Source organism: Anas acuta, chromosome 9 (genome assembly GCF_963932015.1).
Source record: "Anas acuta chromosome 9, bAnaAcu1.1, whole genome shotgun sequence".
Lineage (NCBI taxonomy): Eukaryota > Metazoa > Chordata > Aves > Anseriformes > Anatidae > Anas > Anas acuta.
Genome location: NC_088987.1, coordinates 22,105,401 through 22,132,095, shown reverse-complemented (window position 1 = coordinate 22,132,095; position 26,695 = coordinate 22,105,401). Strand labels below are relative to the sequence as shown.

Below are 26,695 nucleotides of genomic sequence, written 5' to 3'. Positions count from 1 at the left end.
CCGCAGCAATTTTGTTGTTGTTGTTTTTTGTTTTTTGTTTCTTTTAACCTTTCTTAAATCTGGCCTCACAGAGGCGCAAACAACAGCGCTTCTTAGCCTGGCTGTGGCCAGCAGCGGGCCCTTCTCTAACATGGCGCAGTTTCTGGATTCTTCTCGCAGAACCCACCCTGATGGCACCCCCGCTACCAAAACCTTGCCACGTAAACCCAGTACATGAGGCAAGAGAACTTGGAAATGGTTTGAAAGAGATTTATAACAGCATGACACAACATGGCACCTCCTAGTACAAAAAAGACAGCTCTACGTGAAATGATCGGTTGGCAGATTGAAAACAAACAGAAGAATGTGCTTCTTCACACATCAGGCACGGAGCTGTCGGTCTCGCTGCAGACACGGTAGATGCCAAAAAGCGCCTCATTGTAGAAAACACCAAAACCTGCACAATGAAGAGCTCCTCAGCGACGTAGTGAAGAAAACACCAAAAGCTGCTCAAGAAGGCACTCCTCAGAGGCTGCAGTGGAGAAACACCAAAAGCTGGACGATGAAGCTCTCCTCAGAGGAAACATGGTGAAGAGATCCTGAAAAGCTGAACTGTGAAGAACTCCTCATGGACGACAATGAAGAATACACCAGAAGCTGCATGCAGAAGCACACCTCGGGATCTTGAATGAGAAAGAAACCCCACCAAATGTTAGAAGATGAAGCACTTCTCAGGGACCACAAGGTGAAAACAACACCAGCATTGGCATGATGAAGCTCTCCTCAGGGAAAACATGGTGAAGAACCCCAAAGGCTGGATGGTGCAGAACTCCTCCAGGGCCGCAATGAAGAAAATACCAAATGCTGCTCGACAAAGCAATCCTCAGTGGCCGAAGTGAAGAGAACCAGAAAAGCTGCACGATGAAGAACTCCTCAGGACTGTAGTGAAGAACACACCAAAAGCCGCACGCGGAAGCACACTTCAGGGGCCACAGGGAGAAGAAACCCCAAAAAGCTCCACAAAGCATTTCTCCTCAAGCGTCACAGTGAAGAAAACACGACGAGCTGAATAGTGAATAGTTTTCCTCACGGGAAACGTGGTGTGGGGAAAACCCCCAAAAGCTGCACGATGAAGAGCTCCTCAGTGACGTAGTAAATAAAACACCAAAAGCTGCTCAAGAAGGCACTCCTCAGAGGCTGCAGTGGAGAAACACCAAAAGCTGGACGATGAAGCTCTCCTAAAGTGGAAACGTGGATCCCAAGAAGCTGAACGATGAAGAACTCGTCATGGGCCGCAATGAAGAACACGCCAGAAGCTGCACGCAGAAGCACTCCTCGGGGCCTAGAATGAGAAAAAAAAACACCAAATGTTAGAAGATGAAGCACTTCTCAGGGGCTGGAAGGTGAAAACAACACCAAAAGCGGCATGATGAAGCTCTCATCACGGAAAACATGGTGAGGAGAACACCAAAGGCTGGATGGTGCAGAACTCCTCAGGGCCGAGTAGAAGAAAACACCACAAGCTGCACGATGAACTCCTCAGGGCCGTAGTGAAGAAAACACCAAAATCTGCACGATGATGCATTCCTCCGGAGTCCCAAAGTGAAGAGAACCCCAAAAGCTGCGCGATGAAGAACTCCTCAGGGACCACAAGGTGAAGAAAACACAAAAAGCTCCACGAAGAATTACTCCTCAAGCGCCACGGTGAAGAAAACGCAAAAAAGCTGAACGATGAAGCGCTCCTCAGGGGAAACGTGGTGTGAAGAAGCCCAAAAGCCGCAAAATAAAGGCATCCTCAGTGGAGACACAGTGAAGGAAACACAACAAGCTGGACGCAGAAGCACTCCTCAAGTCGCAGTGAAGAAAACACCAAAAGCTGCTCAGGAAAGCACTCCTCAGAGGCTGCAGTGGAGAACCACCAAAAGCTGAACGATGCAGGACTGCTCAGGGCTGCCGTGATAAGAACACCAAAAGCTGCACGATGACACCCTCCTGCGGGGTCACACAGTGAAGACCACACCGAGAGCTGCACACAGGAGCACTCCTCAGGGGCCACAAGCAGCCCAAAGGCTGCGCCTTGCCCGTGCGCCACCATCGCCGGAGTGCCGCAGCCCCAGCACACCCAGCACCATGGCACCCACCCTGCCCTGTGACACCTCTGCTCCATCATAGTCAGGCGCTGCCCCATTGGCTGCCTGCCTTGGCGCCTCTGGGCGCAGCCAATAGCGAGGCCGCTGGCGCTTGTTGCTAGGCAGCATGGAGCTGTGGCAGCCGATGGGCGCCAGGAGGCCGCAGGGCGGGGCTGGCCTCCCAGGGCTGAGGCCTGGCGCAGTGCCTGGCGGGAGCAATGAGGCTTTCCTGACACCACCTCCAGCTCTGCCTCGCCTTGCCCCCGGCCCTCCAAGAGGCACGTTTTGGTGCTAGGAGCATGCAAACTGCTCCAGCAAGGTGGAGGCAGCATTGTGCAGGGCACACTGACATTGCCCATCAGGCAATCCCTCCTCTGTCCCCGGTGACACAGAGTACGCTGCCCGCTTAGCCGTGCTGCCCACGGACATGAAATTGGGTCCTCAGTGTCCTGAAAGGGTACAAACCAAAGCCAGTTCTGTTGACACAGCCCACAGGACTACACTCGGTTAAACCATGCACTGTGAGAACGCCAGTCTCTTTCTTCCTCACCCAAACTGCTCATTGCCAGGTAGCTTTTGCATCAGCTTCTTGCAGAACTGGATCTTCAGTGTTCGTACAGCTCTGCAAAGCTTCCGCTCTGCAAACTTGTGAGTCTGTGGACTGTGGAAGGACCAAGGCCCCACTATGCAACTCGCCATTCGATGTCGTCTTCAAAACCAGGGGTTCTTATCGATGCAAGCCAGGTCTAGAAAGACTGCATCTTCCTCTTTTCAAGTGTTAGGGGTAATCCAAGTGTTAGAAGACTGTGGAAACACTGTATTAATGGAGCTGTTACTCCAATAGGTTAAACAGAAGATAGAGAAACCTAGGCGTTGCGGGGCTCGTTTCACAGAATTGTAGGGGTTGGAAGGGACCTGCAGAGATCATCGGGTCCAACTCCCCTGCCAAAGCAGGTTTCCTAGAGCAGGTTGCACAAGTAGGCGTCCAGACGGGGCTTGAATATATGCAGAGAGTCCACAGCCTCCCTGGGCAGCCTGTTCCAGTGCTCCGTCACCCTCAATGTGAAGTTCTTTCGCGTAGTGGTGCGGAACTTCCTGTGCTCCATTTTGCGGCCGTTGCCCCTTGTCCTGTCCCCACAGACCACTGAAAAGCGGTTGGCCATATCCCTGTGTCTCCCACACCTCAGGTATTTATAGACATTGATAAGATCCCCTCTCAGTCTTCTTTTCTCCAGGCTGAACAGAGCCAGGTCTCTCAGCCTTTCCTCCTAGGGGAGATGCTCCCGTATCCTGTCTGTGAGCCTCCGCTGGACTCTTTCCAGGAGATCCCTGTCTTTTTTGTACAGGGGAGCCCAGAACTGGACACAGTACTCCAGGTGAGACCTGACCAGGGCAGAGTAGAGGGGCAGCATCACCTCCCTTAACCTGCTGTCCACGCTCCTTTTAATGCACCCCAGGATCCCATTGGCCTTCTTGGCCACCAGGGCACACTGCTGGCTCATGGCCAACCTGTCCAACCAGGACCCCAGGTCCTTCTCCGCAGAGCTCCTCTCCCGCAGGCCATCCCCCAGCCTCTACTGATACATGCGGTTGTTCCTTCTGTTATAAATGGAGTCTCAACTCAACCTGAATATAGTAATATTTATAAAAGGAATATTTATAAAAGGTATAAAAGGCAAGTAAACAGCGCTGGGTGTGCGGGGAGTCTACGCTCCACCAACACGCACACACGAACATCAAGCATTCTAAATATACAGAACACTGCTTTTGCAAACTAAACCCGAGTCTGCCTATACATAGGTACAATCAGGAAAGGTAGAAAACAATCCTTTAAGTTCCACGACTTACTAAACTTGAGTATGCCTATACATAGGTACAATCAGAAAAGTTAACAAACAATCCTTTAAGTTCCACGACTTAACAGTCTCTGTTTTCCATTCCTTTTCTTGATTACAAACAACAGTCTTCATTTTCCTTTCCTTTTCTTCATTACAAACACCGGAGAATTCCAGGGCTAGTCGTGGGAGCAATATATCTCGCTTTAAGTTGTTAAGCAACTCGGTCTTCGGGCCTTATGTATCCCATTCTTCCCGCATCGAAGAAAAGCATATCCATCTCCTTTTCAAGACCAGCAGGGCCTTGGTCAAAAGGCTCGTCCAGGTCACCAGGGGGCGGAACAGCAAAGGCCTTCGATGGCTGTAGCAGCAGAGGGGCCGATGGCGTAGCAGTCGGATCAGTAAAGGAGCCCGCAGCTCCCTCACTGTCTGGCAAACCACACGTGTCTGACTGTGGTCCCACATGGCTCTTTAAGGCCTCAGAGACTGCTCGCCACGTGCCGAGCAATCCCACTGCAACCTTGTCATTTTTAGTTGCAGAGTCCCACACCTTGACCTCAGTTTGGTCCCATATTTCAGGATCGTAAACTGTCCAACTGGTAAGAAGGAGAATAAGCCGTAAGGTTACCAGGACAGTCTTTGTTTCTAAGGAGGTATGATTCCCCATAATGCGCAACTGCTTACCAGCGAGGGGCAGCTGTGTGTGAGGCTCCGCTTGTCTCAGCTTGAGCTTCTCTCCAGCTCCGGTGCGCCTGTTTCCAGCGACTTTCAGTACGAGCTTCTCTGAGCCGTTTGCTGAGTTTGGCCGAACCGATCTTCGTGAGGCGATCAATGTGCCTGTTCCCGTCCTGGTCTCCGTTCTGCTAGCCTGTTCCTTTTCATTCCTTCTTTCTGCTTCTTTATTGACGACATAACTTCATCGCATCGCCTTTTTTTTTTTCTTTTTTTTTTTTTAATCTTGACGGCAGGCTCCCCTCTTATACCCTTCACATCACAGCAGTCCTTTTCAAAAACAACTTTTCCTTGGTCAAACAACTCTGCAAATAACAACAGCAAACACCCAGAAACTTCCATGCCTTAACGGCTGGAGAACAAGCAACCCTGAGACTGCATGGAGTCTCCTGAATCACCTTTCTTTGTTCCCTCTAAACTCTTTTACATTCCTGATGGCCTCATAGTTAAGAGTCTACTGTTATCATTAACCACGAGGTTTGCCGACCCCCATGGCCACACTCCCACATCTCCCCCTTCTTTATTAATATCAACCATCTTCTCGACACGAATTACCACTCCATATATAACAGTCTGAAGTCACTATTCTTTCAATTCTTATGGCTGCTCTAGCTCATTAAGTCAAAAAAGCACGGAATTGCTTGGAAATTCATAGAATGAATGACAGTCCAATTGAAGCTACAGTTCACATTCTCCAACGTGTAAATAAATCTCAAGGCCTTAATTTCCTCCAAAATATGTCTGGCACTACGACAGGCCAGCCACAGAATAACATCTTTCTGTAAGTGCCTTCGTTTGGTAGAACAGCCCTCACACACCAGCTTTTTGCCCTAATCTTATTTAAAATTAATGTTGTATTTAGGAAGAAAATGATACCACTGCACAGTAACAACAATTGCATCTGGCATTGTTTATTAATCAGAAATGTATACTTAATAATGAGCTGGGTTTTTTTGTTTGTTTGCTTCTCTAAGAAAACAGGGTAAATCAGAGAAAAAGTGCAGCTTCCTTGTCTGTCTTGAGTTAACATGTTAAAGGCCAGCTGCTGGTTTATTTTCTGGAAATATTTCAAAGCAAAAAAACACTTCAAGCTGAAAAATCATTTCATTAATGGAACTGATTGGGATTTTAAGTGGCACCAACTTCAGTGAGGCCCAGAAAGCGTGGACGATCTCCTGAAGAGCTGTCTGAGGGACATCTTTCACTTAAATATGATGGCTGTGGAGCAGTGTGCAGACGTTACAGGCATATCTGAGCTTTCATTTTCAGATGCCATTAATCGTTTTGGACCACTAAGAGATCAACAACAATGACTAAATAGGTAGCACAGCCTAGAAATTTAATAGTGATTTTAGCCCTTTTGTTATCTAGATTAAGCATTCAAAATCTTCAAAACTGACTGAATTGTGTGCCTCTACCTACAGATCTACATAGACCAATTCTGATTCAATGCTCACAGTATGCTTTTCTTAAATGAAATTTCCTCCAAACTTACACATTTGGAAGGAATGTTAATGACAATACTCTTTTTCTTCCATTGTCAGGAGAATTTTACATTACTGCTATTTAAATGCTTTCCCGTGACCGAAGAGAAATTTAAATGAATGTTTTGCCAGAATTTTCTTCTGGAAGTAAATAATAATAATAATGATGATAAATTGCTTCTATTTTAACACAAGAACAGCACAAACGGCATACTTTTCAAAAAGGTTCCACTACATAGTTCTCTTGCATTCTGGTTAGTCAACTTTAACATGAAAGCAAAATAAAAAAGCCTTCCTGGGCATGGAAAATTCAGAAGCCCTTGCCATATTGTAAGCTATGCTAATAAGGTGGCAGCGGGAACATAATCTGTTATTTTCATTTGGCTTTATTTATAGAGGTTTAAAAATGTGTACTGCAGAATTCCTGTCTTTCAGTCTCCTTGAACATCATTCAGCATACCTATTCTCAAATCATTCACCATTTGCCTCTCCCTTTAGGAGATGTGCTGTCTTTTAGAGTTATTAGGGAATTGTGTGGATTGGACAGTACAAAAACAGAACTCAGTCGAGGATGTACTGAATTCAAGGTACTGTCACCGATACAGCCACGCTGAGAGCTGGAGTACAGCCTCAGCCAGGTATGTGAGGAGCAGAGCTGCAGTTTTCCATTACCCCTTCACAGCATACTGCTACAGGCAGATAGTGTTGTGGGTCTGTGCAATGTGATCTGTCAACTGAAGGCACCACCTGTGTTATCCATCCAAATGCGTAGATCTCTCCAGGAAATCACTACATGCACTTCTAGGATGATGTCACTATAAACCCATTTCCCAAGGTGCTACTAAAAGGAATTAAGGCTATTTCCACAGGTTTTGCTGCAGCCCCTCTAGAGTGGGTTTTTAGATGTATAAAGTGTTTTTTTTCCCCTACTTGAATAGAGCAATTACATTGTGGGTCTCCAACACACCGCAGATGGAGCCTGCTTTCCCTAGTGCAGCACAGAGAATGAACGTGAAGAGCTGGTATTGTTTAAAGGCTCCATGGCATATGAGTCAGTTGATTCCATGCACACACACAAAGGATATGCACGATCAAAAGCAACTCAAGGTTCATTTTATTATTTAAGTTTCACATTGGCTTTGAATACCTTAGTTAACATTCACTGCAATTCCTTTGGCAGGCTGCTATTGTGAACACCACTGAAGATTTGCTCAGAGATGTTCTGACAAAGCTTTCTCATATTGGAAAATACCATCTTGTTAAGCTGAAAAGCTTTTGTGGCAATATAAAACTGTAGCAGAAACCTGCCAGGTTAGTGGCAAGCATTAGGGGAACTCAGATCCCTGACACACCAGCTTTAGGATTCATGACAAATTATCAGGCACGCACCCATCCAACATAAGCAACTCCTTCAGGGCTCCCATCTTCTATTACACAGATCACCAGAAGCCCTCTGGGCTGCTATATAGCCAGAGTAAACATGGTACTTTGACCAAACTATTTCCTGATTATCTCCTCAATCTCCTGGCACGATGTAGAGAATAAAGAAACAATGCTAATCCCATGTCTTGCTTAAACTGGCAGCAAGAGAACAAGCCCAAGTCAGAATGTTTTTGCTGCATTCTGCGCAAATGATCAGCGTTGTGTTACATCCTCCAGGCACCTCACGGAACTCTTCAAGTGATTACATTCCCCTCTGTATCGGAGCACACTGCTGGGTTTGGTCCTTTGCATCTGATCTTTGGCTTGTTTTTGCCACAGGAACTTCTGCTGAATCTCTCTGCATTATATCACTTGCCTGTAGTGCTGAGGATTCAGACCTACTGCCTCCACATTCTTCTTACTGCCAATCAGTCCACAATGACCCACCCAAACTTCTCACTTCAGCACACTACACAGAAGCATTTAATGGGATTTTTACTTCCCGCTTTCCAGATTGCTAAAAACACGGCTACATATAGAGCAGGATACAAATAACATCACATAAATTTTGTGAACCTAAATTGCCAGACATAACAGGACTCAAACTTCTTCCAAAAGTGAGAATTAGCAGCAAATTCCACTGAAAGCAATAAAGAAACATCCCTGTAAAACTAGTGTAAACACGGAAAGAAGCAGGTCCACTGACTTTTATAGCTCTAATATGTTTTTCTCACATAGAAAAATAATACAAGAGCTAAAAAAGCTGCACAGGGAGTCTCCAGACCCCCGTGATCTCCTGCTCATAAAAGCAAAGCTTAGTGGATGATATTTATCACAAGTGTCTATTATCCATGAACACAGGATTGTCTCAGGCTAACATCTGGGAAGAAATAAAAAGGAAACGATGTACAGTGTCTCAGCTGCACTCACATGGTACTCAATCTAAGAAAAATACAGGAGTCTTCCCCCCTCTTTCCTTTATCCTCATGTGTCTAAGTTAAACTGCACTAGAAATCTCACAGATACTTCTTAATCTGCAGCAAAAGAGGCCTTGAAGTTTCTCATTTCCATAATTAAAGCAGAAATCTAAGGACTGTTCTTTGCTGGGATATTTTTTTTTCTTAATCATTCCTGTGAGTCATAAATAGGATATGAAGTAGTAAAAGGTGACGTGAACTCTCTGCCAGAATAGGCACTCCAGAATGAAAGTGGCATTACTGCTTATCTTTTGCTTCTCATTATTCATCTGTTTCATGCCTCTTCATTGCCAAGATAGTTTAACATTTCTGATGCTTCGTATTTCACTGAGGTTTAATTGCAAAGAGCTTCAAGGGAGGAGGAAAAAAGGCAATAGAGACAGACATGTGCTAAGAGATTTTTGCTTAAACAGTAAATGCTGTTGCTATACAATTTAAAACAAATTAGCTCAGAGGATGACGCACAGGATTGGAAGCAGACTAGACTGCTTCCCCATCTCTAGCGGATGAAGGTCAGGGTGACAGAGGTTACCATAACCAGTGCAGATTGTGTGGCCAGCTCCCAATTGTTATGGTTACAGAGTTCTCATCCCAAACAATAAGGCGCATGTGCTTTGAAATACATGTAGACTGACTTTCACACTTAAATAAGGCAGCCACTGAACATGTTCCCATCTGCTAAAGTGGAAGGGTTTTACAAACAAATGCAAATATAAGAGAAGGATTCCTAAAATAATAATAATAATAATGTCTCAAGAAATTAAGACGGCACAAATGTCCCTGTCTAGATTAAAGCTGAGGTTTGGGAATACCAAGTTACTTGATAGATTCCTCCAGAAATACTAACAGCCAACCCCAGAAAGCCCCTTTCATCGTACTGTTGGTCAGCACAATATACTAGAGCACTAGCCATTTACAAAGCAACACATGGGATGACGTACTCATGTTGGGGTTTGACGTGGAGCTACCACCACACTGTGCCTCAGAAGTAGAAAAAGCAGTCTGTTGTGGCAGGCCCAAATCAAGGCGATATGCATGACAGCATTGACTCAAACTGAAGAGCACAAAATCCTTTCCCTGCTATGGATTTCCCACCAAGTTTGCTGCTCTCTGAACAATAACGGTTGACTTGGACATCCATTATAACATCTTAGCCCTCTTTTAGGCATACTGGCACATCAGAATCACCTCGCCAGCATCCTAACAGGGATGCACGATGGAGTGCAGAGAGGTGCATCACAACAAAGCATTTCCTGTAAGGCACAAAATCTCAGTAGTCCCGTCTTGAGCAGTTATTTTCTGAGAAGCCTCACCACCTTGCCCAGCCCTCGAGAAGTCCTGTCCAAACACCACAGTGATGAATTCCCCATTTCCAGGGTGGGAGAGGGGCACACACCACATGCTGACAGCTGAGAGAACACTGCACTGACATTTCTCATGTACAGCTGGGGAAGCACAACACTGACCTTGCAAACAACCCCCTCAAAAACAAACAAGCTTATTCAGAAGGGCTAACTTATCCCACAGCAAATCCATGAGTAAGGGTAGTGAGATCACTACGGACTTTGGGACTACAGTGATTCCTACAGAAATTAACTTACTCTGAATTTGTCTCAGATCAGGCAGCTGCTTTCACGAGATTCAAGAAAGGCCCTTCAGAATGGTAACTTGCCAGCCCAGAAACAAAATCTGAGCTGTGGGACCAACTTATCCCAAACCACTGCATTCACCCATGGGGCTTCAGATCCACCGGATGATGAGTTCACTATTATTGGGAGTAGGGTTGCTCAGAGGACAGCTAATCTTACTGCCTATGGAACTTCATGCACAGTACAGTTCTGCTAACCTGTGGTAGCATTACTAGCAGCAGCTTTTAAGTCATTTTCTATTGCCCAGCAGCAGATTCCAGTCTGACATTTTATTTGTCTATTCAGTAATCACACATTGCTTCTGCAGTTGGAGTTTTTGAGTAACCAGAACAGATCAAAAAGTCTGGTGATGGAATTAAGCCAGTGCTATTACACAATACCAATATTTGAGCACTCTTAAAATATTTTCCACACATTCATCTACAATTCTGTTACTCCCTAAAATTTCAAACTTGAATGAGGTTCTCTGTAGGTCAGGGTGTCTGACCTTGTGCTTGGTGTTTCCTTCAGTCAGGTCTCAGATACAAGCTAACTCTGAACAGCCGTTCCTGTACAGGACAAGTGGCATTTGTCCCTATGCAACTCTGCTGGAAAGCTGCTGCTGGGTGAGTCAAATGGCAGCAAGTAAAAACTAAGAGCTAGGGAAAACTGTGCTGATTTAGAAGTGGTTTCCAATTTTATTAACCCTTTATTAGAAACAAAAACCTAGAACATCTAAGTTTTTGGGCCTCTTTCTTTCCTAATATTTTCTAAAAGTTTCAGATCACCTCTGCACTGAAGAGCAAGGAGACCTTGCAAGTCTTCACACACATTTAGCAGTTTTACCAGAAGCCTTAATCCATTTTTCACTCTCCCATTCTTCCTTTAGAAAAGACCCAAAACAGCATCTGACATCGCTGTAATATATAACTGCTCTAAAAATATATTGCTGTAGGCAGCAGCTATGACAGTGAAGACCTGATGGAAAGCCACCAGTCCAGCCCCCGCCACATCTCATTTCTGATCACGCCTCTCTGCTCCCTCCCTCAATGGGAGCAAGGTACACCGAGCTGCACCCACTCGCAGCCTTCCTTAAATAGACGCAGTGACTTGCCAAAATGGTATTTACACTGTCTCACATGCCACGAAAGTTCATAGCACTCTTGAGTGGATAGGCAAAAAGATGAGGGTGGTAAGGAAGCCTGAAAGAGACTATGCAGAGGGCCACGTAATTGCAATTCATGCAGCTTTAATTTACACCACGTAATTTTCTGCCCACATTTTGAATCACAAGTGCCAACAGTTTAGTCCTCTAAACTCACTTATTAGTCTCAAGACTGGAAGGAAAAGAGTTTGACAGTAGCAAAGTAACTCTGGTAGCAGGTTCAGGCTAAGGCTGTACAAAGGAAAAAAAAAAAAAAAAAAGAGGGCTCACAACTTTAAAGGTCAGGGAAAAAAGTGACCAGGTTTGATTGGAACAAACCATCGTCTCTTCAGCTTTCTCACCCAACTCACAGAAACATCGACCATGCAACTGTTTTTTCCCTCCATTTCCATCAAGGGACTTTTGACCCTTCAACAGTGTGAAGGAAACGGCAGGTTCTGTTTGAGCACCCTTCACAAAACAGGATCCCTTATGGACACATTTTCCAAAAGTGCATTTTTGGTGCCAGCAACTGATGCTACCTGGTCTTCAATCACTGCCTTCAAATACTCTGACTATTAAAGCAAGAGACCACAGGAAAGATTAAAAGGATATTTTTTTTCCACCAAACCTAGAGCTTCACAGTGCAGAAACAATACAACAGTTGTCTTTTCTATGTCATCTGAAAAATGCTGGATACCTGCAGGGAATGACATAGACTACTCCAGGAGTTGTCTGGGCTTCTATATAAGATATAGGACGGGGTTCTCAGAAGTCCTTGCTGCACTTTTCAGTTATTGGTGGTGTTGTCTGTTTACACACACATGTTCCTGAGCTGTTGCTCACTTTGCACAACACAGTAGCGGGCAACTAGCACTCCATAGCTGCAGGTGAAGTAAAAAGAGTTTCAGGAGGAGCAGAACTACAGGCAATGGCAGGGTTGTTATCATCAGGAAACGCTGCAATGTGTTCAAAGCATTGCTAACAATACCCCTGTCCACATGCAAAGCTTGAAATAAGACTGCCAGACTGAAATACCAATACAGAAAAACTAATTTCTCCACGTGCTCAAAATAAGCTTTCACTTCAAAACATGACATCTGCCCAAAGCCTGACCTTAGATCTTTGATTTGGGACAAGAACCACAAGGCACAAACATGGACTTAAGCACATTTTCACTCAACTTTGATCTACTAAAACATATGCAAAACAAGTTCAAAGTTACCAATGCAAAAGCAATAGAGAAAAGCCTGGCTCATAAACAAAGGACTACAGCTAAGTGTATTTAAGGCACATATGTATGGCTGAATATTTTATTTTCATTTCAGATGCCGATATTCAGCCATCTGGCTTTCCTTGAGGCATTTCTTTCTCTCTCTCTTTTTTTTTTTTTTTAATAGAGACACTTCAATAGCAAGGCATTAACAAGAAAAAAAAAATAAGCTCTTTAGCGTGAACCACTGCAGGCTACCAACCACCACGCCATTGTTAATGTTATGTTTCATGTAGGCTTAAGAAAGTTTGTATTTTCTAAAACCGTTCTTTATTGTCTGAAATACTCATTTTCTCTTTATCCCACTAAACATTAGTCCTAATGGCCATATGGTTGGACATTTATAATTAACAGCTTCTATCTAAATAAATTCAGTGCTTTGAATTTTTAATAGGTTTGTCCATTAGCAGCCCTCAATGCAAGGTGGAAAAAAGCTCTTTTTAAAATAATAACAGAGCAATGTGAACTTCAGGAGGTACCTGCAGGCAGGAAGCAGCCGGTTAGGTGAGGTACTGGCCAAACACTCTCAACAAGCACTGCACACCTGCATGAGAACTGCAGTGTATAGCTGATCAAATGCCAGATGAATGAGGAGGAGTCTCAGGTAATGGATAAGCCACAGCCCTACTGCTTGCACAGCACAGGGATCTGCATGGATCAGCCTTGGAGACATCTGCCCCCAGACACTCGTTTGCTCACAAACAACACAGCACCAAGAGAGCTCAGCTTTTGTATGGCTTTACAGTCTAACCCTGCTGATTACGTGTGCTTTCTGCTTTTCCTGGGATGTGAAAGGCAGAGAACTGCAGCCTTTCCCACAGCTTCCCCACGCCGGTGCAGTGCTCTGAGTGCTTCCAGCGAGGCACTGCACATTGGCGCTGTCTCCTCGTGGCAGGGTCTCGCAGCTTTCTCCATCCATACTGCCACATTTGGTGCTGCACTAACAACCAAGTTCTTGTTAGATTTCCACATCCACTCGTTATTTCCTTTCCTTGTTTATATAAATTACCGTGGCTTGTTATTTGTCAGGATTCATATCTGTGAATTTAATGGAACCGCACTTCTCAAAATCACCCACACTGTCAACAGCTCTAATTTGTTTATGTCAAATCAGTCTTTTTTTTCCCCATTTACCCTTCTGTTTCATACCATTTATATTAGCTTGTCAGCTGGGATTTTATTTATTTATTTGCTTTGGAAGGTTTGCTTCTGTGAAACCCTGATGGCAGAACTGCACAGCTCAAGGGACAAGTAATGAGATATAAATGCTTTCAACATCAAGCTGTTACTTCCAATTCGGTCCTGGTCAAAAGCAACAGAAGTTCTGGCCAGTTTTTGCATTTACTACAGAAACTGATATGGGGTGCTTTTTTATTTTTTTCCTCCTCTCTGAAGACTGCTCTTTCTTACTATTTTACTAGCCACCACCCTACAAAATGCTCAAGGAACACTTGGCTCATTAGTGGGAATTTCAGCATCCAGTCATTACAAGCACACAGTTTACCAGCTCTCCCCAACATCGGCGCACTCATAACTGAGAGGTTTGCTCTGCCATCTCCCCTGGCCACACAGGCACTAGCGCTGCATCTCTTCTCTCAAAAAGCTCTCAGGCAAGGAGACAAAGAAAACAGAAATACTCTGGTAGTAAGCATTTCCACACACAGTTTTGCCAAGAGGAACTAGTGCGAAGATACTGAAGCATGTATGAATATGTATTCAGCAGAAATGAAAATCACCGTTCATCTGCATGCACAGTATTTGCTTCAGTGTCATGCAAGGTCTGATGTTGCTTGCAGTGCCTCCACTGCGCTTGGTGCCACAGAAACCCAAAGCAAAGAGACAGTCACAGCTTACACTGATCATTAAGGAAGGACTGAAGCAAACTGCAGCACAGCAACACCCACCCATGACAAGCTAGATGAATACTTAAAGGATGTGATTTTGTCCAGACTCAACAAGGGGAGCAGCCAATTTTTAATTTAATAGTTTAGAAAAGACTGGGAGGGAAGGGAAATACTTCAGGGAAAAACTGGGACCCTCAATCTTAAAGACCAAATCATTGACCCAGAAGGCAGCCCGGGTGATTGTGCACTGTGCAGTAATTCCAAAGAAAAGGAAACCCAACTCAATCTATGCATTTGAAGGCAGCCCATCACCTCACCTCTCCTTCTGCTCCCCATGGCCGAGCTGCAGCTTTCATGGCCCCGGGAGCACCCACGTAGAGGCACCCCCACAGCCCCTGCACAAAGAGGCGAGTGCCTGGGCTCCACGAGCACACACAGGGCAGCTCTGTCTGTTCTCGACCCATTTTTGTGCTACACCAATTTCATCAAGCAGTAAGCTCCTTTTGTCAGGGCTCTCAGGCTGCAGCCTGGCACACCAGCTCATTTGCTGGCCAACTTGCTTTTTAGACTTTTGACAATAGCTCAGTATTTTGAATGGTTTACACATCATATATTCTATTGTGGTGCTTCTGATTTCCAATTCATTTTGGGTACTGATTTTTCCTAGCCATGGCAAGATTTACATGCTGGCAAGCCTTAACAAAATGATTAATGGGAAGTATTTCTGGATATCATAACAGAGCTCCGTTTAGAAAGAGAACAAAAATCCCATATTTCAGTTGTCATGCTGAAATTGACAAATTCTTATTACCATTAAAATACTTACTATAATTTTTGTGTATATTTTACTTTTTTTTTTTTTTTGGAGAGAATTTACAATCTTAAGCTTCACAGCAGCAATATTAGTGCCATTATTGTGTCATCACAAACAAGCACCAAAACAAGCTGCTATTTTAGGAGTACATAGACCTTCCTAGCTGTAAAAAAATAAAGCACCTTGGGCTAAATTTAGCTTACACAGTTTTCACATTTACATGGAAAAGGAAAGCATTTTGAAATTGTCGTGCATCTTCAGACAGTGTGCACACTTTCCAGATTTCAACAGGCCAGGATTTATTCCATTCATATTTGCTGAGTTGAGGCCAAAAAAGAAAAATAATAAATAAATAAATACATGAATGTAGGATCAGGTCTTCCAGATCTTCTTGCTCCTTTATACAATATATTTTCAGCTGCACATAAGCATAACATGCACTAATTTTACAAACAATTTGAAACTCTAATTTAAGCCCTGAATGAGAAATATGCCGAGTACCTCAGAGTTGCAATCATCATTATTCTCCTTGCAGCACACTGAGATGGGACTGATCCCATCTGCTCGGTCAATGAAGCCAGAAATCAAACTTGAGATAATGTGAAATCTGGGCTGATTTCCTCCTTGTGTCAAGAAGATCTATTCTTTGGGACAAAAACCAGGGTGATTCTTAATCTTGAGATCTACCTTAATATGATTATAGGTAAGATTTGAAACCCTGCACAAACAATTCTGCTAGACATCATCAGTTTAAGAGACTTCACATGCTATACAATACACAGCAAATAAGCCTAGAAAAGCTGTCACCCATTGCCTTGACCCAAGCCGAGAGGGATAACAATCCAACCCACAGAGGTGCTTTCAACCTACTGGTAAAGGCTTCCAGTGATGGAGAACAGGCCATCTCTTTGTCTAAACTGCTCCAGATTGACATTTCAGCTAGGAACTCCTTGGTCTGCTCTCAGGGCAGACAGAGCAACGAGTCATCTTTGTTTACTAACTTCCACATACCGTAGGTTAACTGCCTCAGCTTCTCATAGCTTGTGTGGTCTAAAAGAGAGCAACAACAAAATAAATCTAGAATTTTCATCTACATCTTTCTCAAAACCTGGTTCCCAAAAGAGGACTTCCAGAATGTAGTAAATGTCTTACATAGGATCACTCTATTCAGTCACCCAAGAGCAATCACGAAACAGCACAGTACCCAAGCTTTATGACCAGTTTGCTGCCTGCTTACAAGGTCTGGAACATTTTTCAAAGTACTGCTACCTATCCAGTTTTTCTTCATGTTATATTTGATCATTACATCAGCTATTTTTCATTCTTACATGCAGCATCACCTGCGGCTGAATGAACCTCGCAGATGTGTCATCGTGCTCACAGGTTCCCTTTTTAAACATTGTGTAGGAACATTACCATTCTTGTAAATAGAGCTTTTATACAAATAGGCCACTTTACATCAGAAGCCAATGGACCAGACAATCAAGTAAACAAAAATAGCTGTGGCCACAATAGCTTTTCTACTCATTCACATCAGCTGTAGCAATGCATTTTCTTTCATTATTGCTGTTCAATTGATATTAAGCACTAATTAGACTCAGTTCTTCACCAACAGAACCCTGAACAGACTGAGGACATGGAAGTGATGAGGTCAGGACTGGCTGTTCTATGAGTAATAAACCATATTCTGGGATATTCACAAAAAGGAAATATCACATTTTATTTATTTTTTTTTTAATCAATTCTCTTCTTCACATGAGAGTTACACTGTTTGAACTGAGACATGATCCCTTTGGAGTCTATTAACTCTTCTGATTACCTACACAAATACAGCAAAGCCAATGAACTGCTTCTATGCACAAACACCAAACAAAGGCTCTGATTTTTCTGGTGGGCAAGAGCCAGCAGTATTATAAAAAATTTGAGAGAATAAACTTGGCTCATTCATTCTGCCTAACATTTGAAGACCATGAGCTGCACAGCAGTGAAAGTATCAGAGCAGAGATGCAAGCTTAAGCCTCGTGCTGAAAACCTTTCCCTTTCAACCTGGATACAAGAGGTCTTTCAAGACAGGAAACCCAAAGTGACTGGATACTGCATTAGCTACATCACCTCTCTGGCTCCTGCATGCTACAGACCTTTAACCAAGAAAAGGCACAGGAGCCCACCTAGCTAGGGCACGACACCAGCCTCTTTTGGCCAGAGCTATAATGCAGTGTTATCTTTTCTCTTCCTCCCTTCCCCCCATAAATAAATAAATAAATAAATAATCTGGAGTTGTATTTACATCTCAAGTAAGTCAGTACTGATTGCTGACAGGTGTTCAAATTTGGAAGTTTGTTGAACTCCTTTACAAGACACACAAATGCACTTGAACTCTGCTACTAGAGGAAATGGCGAGGGAGGGATCTCAGACGTAATCAAAGTGGGAAACACGATTTAGACCTAGATGAACAGAACAGGAGGATGAATTTACATTTATTTCACTGTAGCTGCTGAGTTATACATCCCTGCAGCATCATGAGAAGACCCAGTCTATTACATTTCCAATGATACTGTTAGCATACACAGAGTCAAATAGAATCATAAAACAGGATGATCTGGCTCCCAGCTGCAGCTGTGACATAGTAGAGGTCCAAATATTTGCTTTGCTGCCTGTAATACGGCAGCTCAGTGAACAGTTGAAGGTACGTAGCACAGTTGGAAGTGAACATTTGTGTCCAACAGCCCATGCTGGTTATATCCATGTATCTGTAGTAAAGGCTGCCTCTAAACTTGAGGGCGAGTCATCGTAAAACAAGAAGACTTTCACCCACAACACTTCTGTTCCTTTATGTTCTCACAAACGCCACAAGAATAATAGTCTGGTTACCTTGTTTCTTTGTGAACTTTTCTATCTAGACCTACACTCACGCTTTGGATTCAAACATCTGCCACAATTATCTCAGGACCTTTGCCAATTTGTGGGGCCAGCAGAACTGAGATAGGAGCATTTCAGATCATCTACTGATAAAAAAATAAAATAAAAAATTAAAAAAATCAAGGCAGAGCAGTACTCAATATTTGTTCCTTTTCAAAGAAAAAGAAGTTGTGAACAATAACTGGTTGTATACTTCAGAGTGATGTTTCTTGGGCTTTTTCTAAAGGACAACACTTATCTGAAACATTGTATTGAAGTGAAAGCAATAATCCCAGCTGGGACCAATACGTAGGCAATGCATTCCATTAGGGGATTACTTGTCAGTGTATGGTCTGGGCTAATACATGATCCCTCAGAAACATTAGGTTTGATAACAATCACAAGGATTGATTAAATTGCCTCAGATAAGATTATCAGCTTCCATCAGGTTAGCTAGTTATGCTAACACTATGTGGCAGCAGTTACAAAGCAGATGAATGCCATTATATCCTCAAAACTTCTGTAGAAATTTTCAGTCTCATTTTGGCTGTTCAGATTAACATGCTTTTCCCTCCTCCCCCCTAATACCTCAAAAACAGATGTATAAATACATTAAAGACAACAATTTTGAGCTCCTCTTTTTATTTAAAACTTGCTTAATTAAGGCATTTATATTTCTGCAAATTACTGCAAAATTCTTGACCTAGAGGTTGCTCTGAACCTTACAGATGGAAGAATTCATATGAACTTCTCGGTAGTTTTTTTCCAAATTCATTTGGCTTAAAATCCTTTCAAAGGGCTTCTTCTGATCATTATCCATAAATGAAACTTAGTTAGCCAGAACAGAAAAATATTTGATTATCTCACCATGAATCGGTTCCTTAAAGCTGATTAACTCCCATTTCATAGCAGCTCTAGGCATTCTGTTATCAACAGTGACTCCCAAATAATCACATTGGACACTTACAATGAAGCAAAATTTATTTGAAAGCAAACAATCACAAATGCAGCATGCTTCAGATTTCATAATGTCATTTTAAGTATTATTGCCTATTAGGAACCACAACAGCACAGCTGAGGCAGCTAATAGAAATGAACAAGTCAGAGTTTTAATTGTAGCCTTAGAGCCATGTTCATTAGTGATGAGCACATCCCCTTCGCACTGCAAGCAGCATGCCAGCATACCTGATTTCAAAAGGGACACAGATCTGCACAGACTATCACCCCTGTCTTCCCACACCTATCTGTTGAGGTCAATAATGCTTCTCTCCTAGACTTAGCAGCTGTGTAGTGTAAAACAGTGCATACCTTAGCCAAGAAAATAAATTATGCTGGTATTTCTTTAATCAAGGCTTTAAAATGAGATGCAATTTAAAGCGAGCCACACAGATACATGGAAATGACTTGCTATTCTTGCTACAACTATCCTACCACAAGAAACAGTTTATTTCCAGTCCTGAGAAAACTATACCTGCCACAAAAAAAAACTCCTCAAAGTCTCAATACTATCACTTAGAAACACAAAAATATGTTACATTATGTTATTTCCTGTGTTGGTAGAGGTCAGCTATTGCACAGGGGTCATTTACATCTCTGGAGGCAAACAGTGGTTGTAGAACTCTTAACACCACCCTGTTTATGTTAGTTCATGGAGCCTTCAAGAATACATCTTGTACACTTCCTCAGAAGTCCCAAAGCAGAGTTCTGTAACAACAGCTGGTCACAGAGGCACAGGAGAAAGAAAAAAAAAAAAAAAAAAAAAAAACACAGGGAAGACTGTCTGGGCTTGAAAAGAGGCCAGTAAAGGATCAGTGTAAATGAAACGGGAAACAAAGTCTGACATATTTATTTGTAACAGCTAAATACATGACATCTGTCTGAAATGGCCTTTCTGGGTGGAAACGGCCCATCTGGGTGGAAAGGCCTTGCAGAGGGATCTGGATAGGTTGGAGAGCTGGGCGATCGCCAACCGCATGAAGTTCAATAAGAGCAAGTGCCGGGTCCTGCACCTGGGAAGGGGAAACCCTGGCTGCACATACAGACTGGGCGATGAGACGCTGGAGAGCAGCCTAGAAGAGAGGGATCTGGGGGTCGTGGTAGACAGCAAGTTGAATATGAGCCAGCAGTGTGCCCTGGCAGCCAGGAGGGCCAACCGTGTCCTGGGGTGCATCAAGCACGGCATCGCTAGTAGGTCGAGGGAGGTGATTGTCCCGCTCTACTCTGCTCTGGTGCGGCCTCACCTCGAGTACTGTGTGCAGTTCTGGGCACCACAGTATAAAAAGGACATGAAACTGTTGGAGAGTGTCCAGAGGAGGGCTACGAAGATGGTGAAAGGCCTGGAGGGGAAGACATACGAGGAACGGCTGAGGGCACTGGGCCTGTTCAGCCTGGAGAAGAGGAGGCTGAGGGGAGACCTCATCGCAGTCTACAACTTCCTCGTAAGGGGGTGTCGAGAGGCAGGAGACCTTTTCTCCATTAACACCAGTGACAGGACCCGTGGGAACGGGGTTAAGCTGAGGCAGGGGAAATTTAGGCTTGACATCAGGAGGGGGTTCTTCACAGAGAGGGTGGTTGCACACTGGGACAGGCTCCCCAGGGAAGTAGTCACTGCACCAAGCCTGTCTGAATTTAAGAAGAGATTGGACTGTGCACTTAGTCACATGGTCTGAACTTTTGGGTAGACCTGTGCGGTGTCAAGAGTTGGACTTGATGATCCTTAAGGGTCCCTTCCAACTCAGGATATTCTATGAAAAAGGAAAAGGATATTAACACAGATCTGAGATGCGGCATTGCTGTGATCTGCTAGGTGTCCATGAGCAATTTCCAACCTTCCAGACACTAGCCTTTAGGGAAGGCAACTCCCAGTGGATGCAGGAACAGTAACAGACTGGAAAGCTCATCAAATGAAAAGAGAACTCATATCTTGGCCTACTCTCAAGTGGAGTGAAAACTTGAGACCACCACAGGGCAAGGTCTATCCCTCCAATGGACTCCTGAGTTTCACATCACTATTTACGTGACATGTGGAAAAGCAGAAGCATGTCACTCTACAAAGGTCAAGTATTTCATATATTCGAAGAGCTACAGGAGTCCAGGAGAAAACATTTACATTCCACGTGTCAATAGTGTTATAGTCCCGTATTCCTGACTCTTGTTTAAAAAAGCATTATATAAACAAAGAAAAGTAATCAAGGCTTTTTTCTATATAAATATACATGTGATACAATATATACTGCACTTGAACTCTGAAAAAGGGTTCCTTTTGCATGATTTATTTTTCATTTTCTACTGATAGACATTGCAAGATAGCTTGTAAGGGTCAGCGTACTCTGATGAATCCATATATTATCAATTACAAAACACTGCATTAGCATGTCATCCACAGAAAGTACATACAAAGGTTAATACAGTATGATTAGTCATTTATTAATTAGAAGATAATGTTGAATAATTGTATTCCTTCAGAATGAACACTAGCTTTCTCATTTGAAAGTCAGTAGAAACACGAAAGGAAAATAGAGACTACAGAAGAAGGAACATGCAACTATGCTGAAAACAAATTTGGCTGCATCTAAATGACTTGCAATTTACTGGCAACAACCACCACCACCAATTTCACCTAGTGAAAGAAATTCTTTCACTGTTATTAACTAGTTCGGTAGACAGTTGCATTGCCTTCACCATTCCTGCTTAAGTCAAAACTGCAGCCTCAACCTCAACAACCTTTAAAGGGTAGTCTCTGAGGAAATTAAGGTCTTTTCAATTCTTAACTCTAGCTCTTCATCTTCATTTATCCATAATGCATTTTGATGCGAGCTGCTAAACAAGAAAATTGTGTGAACAGTAACAGCACCACACTAAAATGGTATTAATAGGCTGCAGCCCAATAAGCAAAAGTCCGATTAGAAAGGCAAAGGCCTAAGGAGCTTTGTGTTGCAACTTCTCAGGGAGCTATTGAAATAATATAATTGGATTCTGACTACCAAGAGCCTCCTCGAAGCCCCGAGTTGAATTTCCTAGCCTATTCAAACTTCACCTTTAATTCTCCACTTGGGGTGCACACGCTGTTTATGATTTATGCAATTCACACATTACACTTGAGCATCCCTGTCCTTCCCCAGTTCCTGTCCCCATTCCTCTTGAACTAGAGAAACTAACCCCCCAACTACTATGGATCATTTTCCTCCAGCTGCATAGAATGTACCTAGAGAGCAGTAATCCATACATTTTATTTAATGAAATTTAATATTCGGGAAAGCCACGCAACAATACTGCTTTTCTCCTCATATTCTTCCAATAATGAAAACTGTTCAGTCTATCCATATATATATATATATGTAATATATATATATAATTATTTTTTTTCCCCGAGGCGCAAGTAAGATTAACTGAAGAGCAACAAGAATTGAGATGGTCCTGCTGCTTGGTTCCAGGAAGGACATCACAGAGAGCAAGCTTAAGCAGCAAAAGATTGCAATCTGCCTTATTTAGGAAGTCAGATCATTTTTTCACAACAAAATTTCAGTCCTGCTCGCTCGCACCCTGAAGTGCCCACCTCCTGCTACAGATCTAAAGAAACAGCACAGACATGTTCACAGACACAAACAAGACACAGCTGAAAGCACTTATGTTTCCACCCTCTCTCACCTCCTTTTCACACCTGTTTCTGATGGTAGCCACCCCAAGACTGAGCATTTGGCCTTGACATGAAGTGGTAAATACCACGTCTATAAGAGAGCAGTAACAGAAATTTCAAACAAACAAACAAACAAAAATGACCCAATAATGACCTGCTCTCCAAGGAGCTCCCTCATCAGCTCCCAGAAGGATCTCTGCATGTGAGAGGTGTGAGCACTGGTCCCCCACTGCACTCTGAAGAGCACATTTAGGTGTTTCCCTTCTGCTCCCACTGAAAAGTCACACACAAATGCATGCTCATTAGCACATCACCCTCCAGGTGGTACACTTCTGTTTTATCTTTTTGTACTGGAAAGACAATTTCCTCATTAAACCTGTGTGACCTCCAGCTAACTGATTCAGTGTCTTACTCCAGCCTGGATTTCTGGCCCCTTTTCATCATTATGTACATGGAATTTCAGCCAGCAATCACTAATGCTGTCTTTTATAAAATGCAGTCACATGTAGCAGCACAGCCTTTGAGAAAGGCTGTGAAGAAGAGGGGCAGGGCACCGAAGGGAGAAAAAACAGACAGAAAACTGATGTTTACACTGTGTAGTCCACAGACCAGAGGCAAGAGATGCACAGCATGGCATTCAGAATTGCTGAAGAATTGCAGTGCAGAAAACCAGCAGTGAGTCACCAAGCATCTCTATGAAGGCCTCAGGTCAGTGTGATAAATACTGATTAGAAACAGTTTAAGCACTTAGCTGAATTAGAGCATAGGAATAGCGGTCTTGGATCTTTCCTGCAAGTCACCATCAAGGATGTAGACACAGTTTAAAAAGCTTGGACTTGCAGTAGGCTCAGGAGACACGTTCATTTACGGAGACTTTTAAATAATGAAATCACTTCAAACACAGGAAACCTGGTCTTCCTTTATGTTTTCTCAGAGAAGGTAAAACCCCTTACTCCAGTCCAAGCTCACCTAAAAGGTTGATTTCCCACTTTCACCCCAAAGGAGAAAGCAAACTCCCTTTCCAGTCAATAAAAAGTCACGTTCTTGCTATTGGAATCAGAGGTAATGAAGGAGGGGAGGAAAAACAAAAACAGGATATAACCCACTTCCTTTACGAGCTGCATTATTTATTTCTTGGTTATTAGGTATCAAATCCTTCCCAGATAATGCAGAGATAAACACAAAGATAAAGTCAAGAACAAGTCAAGGGGTCTATACCACAGACTGCCTGCTGCTTCTTGACACAATGGGGAGAAAGACATCAACAGTGAGGGAGTCCTCCAGTGCTCTGCAGCCTTACAACAAAAACTATCAAATAAATAAATAAGTAAAAAAATAAATAATTGTTAAAGCCATTACACATGCTCATTAACAAAGGCTGCTAACAGGTCCTGGTGCCCCTGGCTAGAAGGTGCTGGCGGCAGAGGAGAAAAGTCTGTTCCTGAGGTGAGCGAGTCAGCTCCAGGGGCTTCACCCCCTACCCATGCTGGTACATGGCTGTTTGCTAGCACATACCACAACACAGAGGTGATAACAACATGCTGCTAGGGAAAAACAAACAAACAAATAAAAACAACTAAAAAGGTAAGCAAAAAGCAGGATAACATCCTGTGTAAAGGCACTACACTCATGCTGAAGCACTGGTCAAGTGTGAGGTGATGTCTTGTAAAGGAAGGGGGAGTACCTTCCAAATAGGAAGGGATTGCTATCATCTAGACTGAGAGCTTTGATCTTAAAAGAAGGTTAGGGTTTAGTCCAGCAAGAGTTCTTGTAAGGTGGTAATTACTTGACTTTCCACACAAGAAAACACACTGGTTTATCTATGGAGACCAAACACCAGCACTATGCTGCTGCTCTAGGTGTATGGGTGCAGGCATTTGCAGGCCTCTCACAAGTTCCTCCCCAGACATACTGATTTTCAAAATGCAAATCACATCCAGCATGACAGATTATGTTAGGAGGTGCATACTAAGATACCCACACAGCACACTGACTCCCCAAAACCCTTGTCTGAGGACAGGAGCCTCCCAGCTGACTTCCCCAGCCCTGACAGCCCCACAGAGGGGTCCCCAGCACCACTGCTGCATTGCCCAAGCTTCACCTCAGCACTTCAGGGGGCAGTCAGCACAAGGCACTGGGATGCTTGAGATTTTCTTTCAAACTTCTTTCAAAGAAACAACTTCTTTTCTTCATCTTTAAGAAGCCCCCAGCAGCCCCAAATACCAGTCTATCCCTCTCTCTATGCCTCAATATGTCCTGAGCAGTATGAGCCCCTCCAACTACTCCCATGCCTTACGGGCACCCCAGCCTACCTGAATGCTGCAAGTAGCCAGACACCATCCTTCATCTCTGCTCCCGTGAGGGTTTAATAGCCCAAGGCAGCTGGGTGGCTGGAAGGGCAGCACCACCCCAGCCCTAGCGAGGTGATGTGAGGCAATAAGTGCCACCTTTCCTGCAATGGGCTAGCATGAGGTAGCAGCCATCTGCCACTGCTGCCATCCCCCTAGCAGTGCCTCAGCACCTGCCTCAGTGGAGCCTGCCCTGAGAAACACCAGGTAAGAGGCTTCTGTGGGGAGTGCTGGTTGCCTGCAAGCCAGGGCCTACCTTAGCCTGGGCAGGCTTTTTTCCATGTGGGGTCTGAGAGATCTTGGCTGGGTAGGCGTGGCAGGGAAGGTGTGTTTCATTAAATTAAGTGGTCTGGAGTTTCAGGAGTTTTTAGAGGAGTTTTTAGCTGCAGTAATTGTTTTTCCCCAGGCAACATGCTGGATGTATATGAGTAACTTGGTTTAGTAGAAGGTGTCCCTGTCCATGGCAGGGGTGTTGGAATTAAATCATCTTTAAGGACCCTTCCAACCCATCCCATTCTACGATGCACATCTTGTGTGAGGAACGGAGATAGGAGGCCTGGAAGTAGAGGTGAGGTGTTTACCAATACAGAGCAGGCCTAGAAGCAACCCATGAAAGCAAGGGTTTGGGTTTGTGTGTCCCTCTGGAAAACACCATGGTGAACACACCATACATAGAGTGTATTCATTAACAAATGAACACATGCTAGGGTTGCACGGTTGTTTTTGTGGTTCCCTCCTAATGTCTTACAGTAAACGTTATTTTATGTATCTTTATACTTTTTTCTTTTTTTGATTTGATTTTCTTTTTTTTTTTTTGGTGGCATAGTAGATGATTCCGACCTCCTTTTGTAGAGACCATACTTGCCTCTGGCTTCTCCTCAGAGGTTAAGGTGGAGAAGATTAGCCTTGTTTTCTGCTTCAGATGTAATGCTTTCCTGCAAGCAGCTGTGGGCTGGTCTGCGGAGTCACTATTTCAGTGTGTTTAAAAATACAAGAGCCGCAATAAATGCAATTGAAAGGTTTGGTAATCATGAATGAAGGGGATCAAGCTTGTTACTTTGTCCTATTTCCTCAGGGAAATCCAAATGTAGAGCAGTAGTTTAAATAAAAACATAGGGGCTTTTGAATCTGTTTGAAGCACATGTTTTTTAAGAATCTGCAATGGAAATCTTTCAGGCATAAATGAAAAAAAAAAAAAAAAATTAAGGCAACATGAATTACTGCTGACCAAAGGGGCTTAGATAGCCTGAGATGTAATGGTCAGAACTTGTATTCTGGGGTTAAACTGGGCAAGTTTACTTCCTTTCAGTTAGTAAAGCGGCAGTCTCGTTGGAGTTATGAAGAGTATAAACTTACAGTTCTTCTAATGATTGGTATTATGTTTGTCAAAGCATTTGACATGTAGGTTACCTAAAGATTCTGGATGTTCATATGGTCAGTAACTTCCTACATGTATATAAACAAACAAAAAAAAAACATAGGAGGAATGTTTCCAGTTGTTATTTATACAAGAGTGTAAATTTACTAAGGGAAAACATGACCAAACATGTT

At 43.4% G+C, this 26,695-nt stretch overlaps 2 long non-coding RNA genes across 2 annotated transcripts in view; one reads left to right on the top strand and one right to left on the bottom strand.

Annotated features, from left to right (window-relative positions):
- Positions 1–235: 235 nt before the first annotated feature.
- LOC137861247 (uncharacterized) lies at positions 236–25,240 on the bottom strand. The gene is made up of 2 exons (XR_011099488.1): positions 25,109–25,240; positions 236–1,321 (listed from the first exon to the last, which is right to left on the bottom strand). It is a non-coding gene; the product is annotated as an uncharacterized lncRNA (long non-coding RNA).
- Positions 25,185–26,695, top strand: part of LOC137861248 (uncharacterized) — a 39,443-nt gene continuing 37,932 nt past the window's right edge. The window contains exon 1 of the long non-coding RNA XR_011099489.1: positions 25,185–25,351. This is a non-coding gene — a long non-coding RNA (uncharacterized lncRNA). The remainder of the gene's footprint in view (positions 25,352–26,695) is intronic.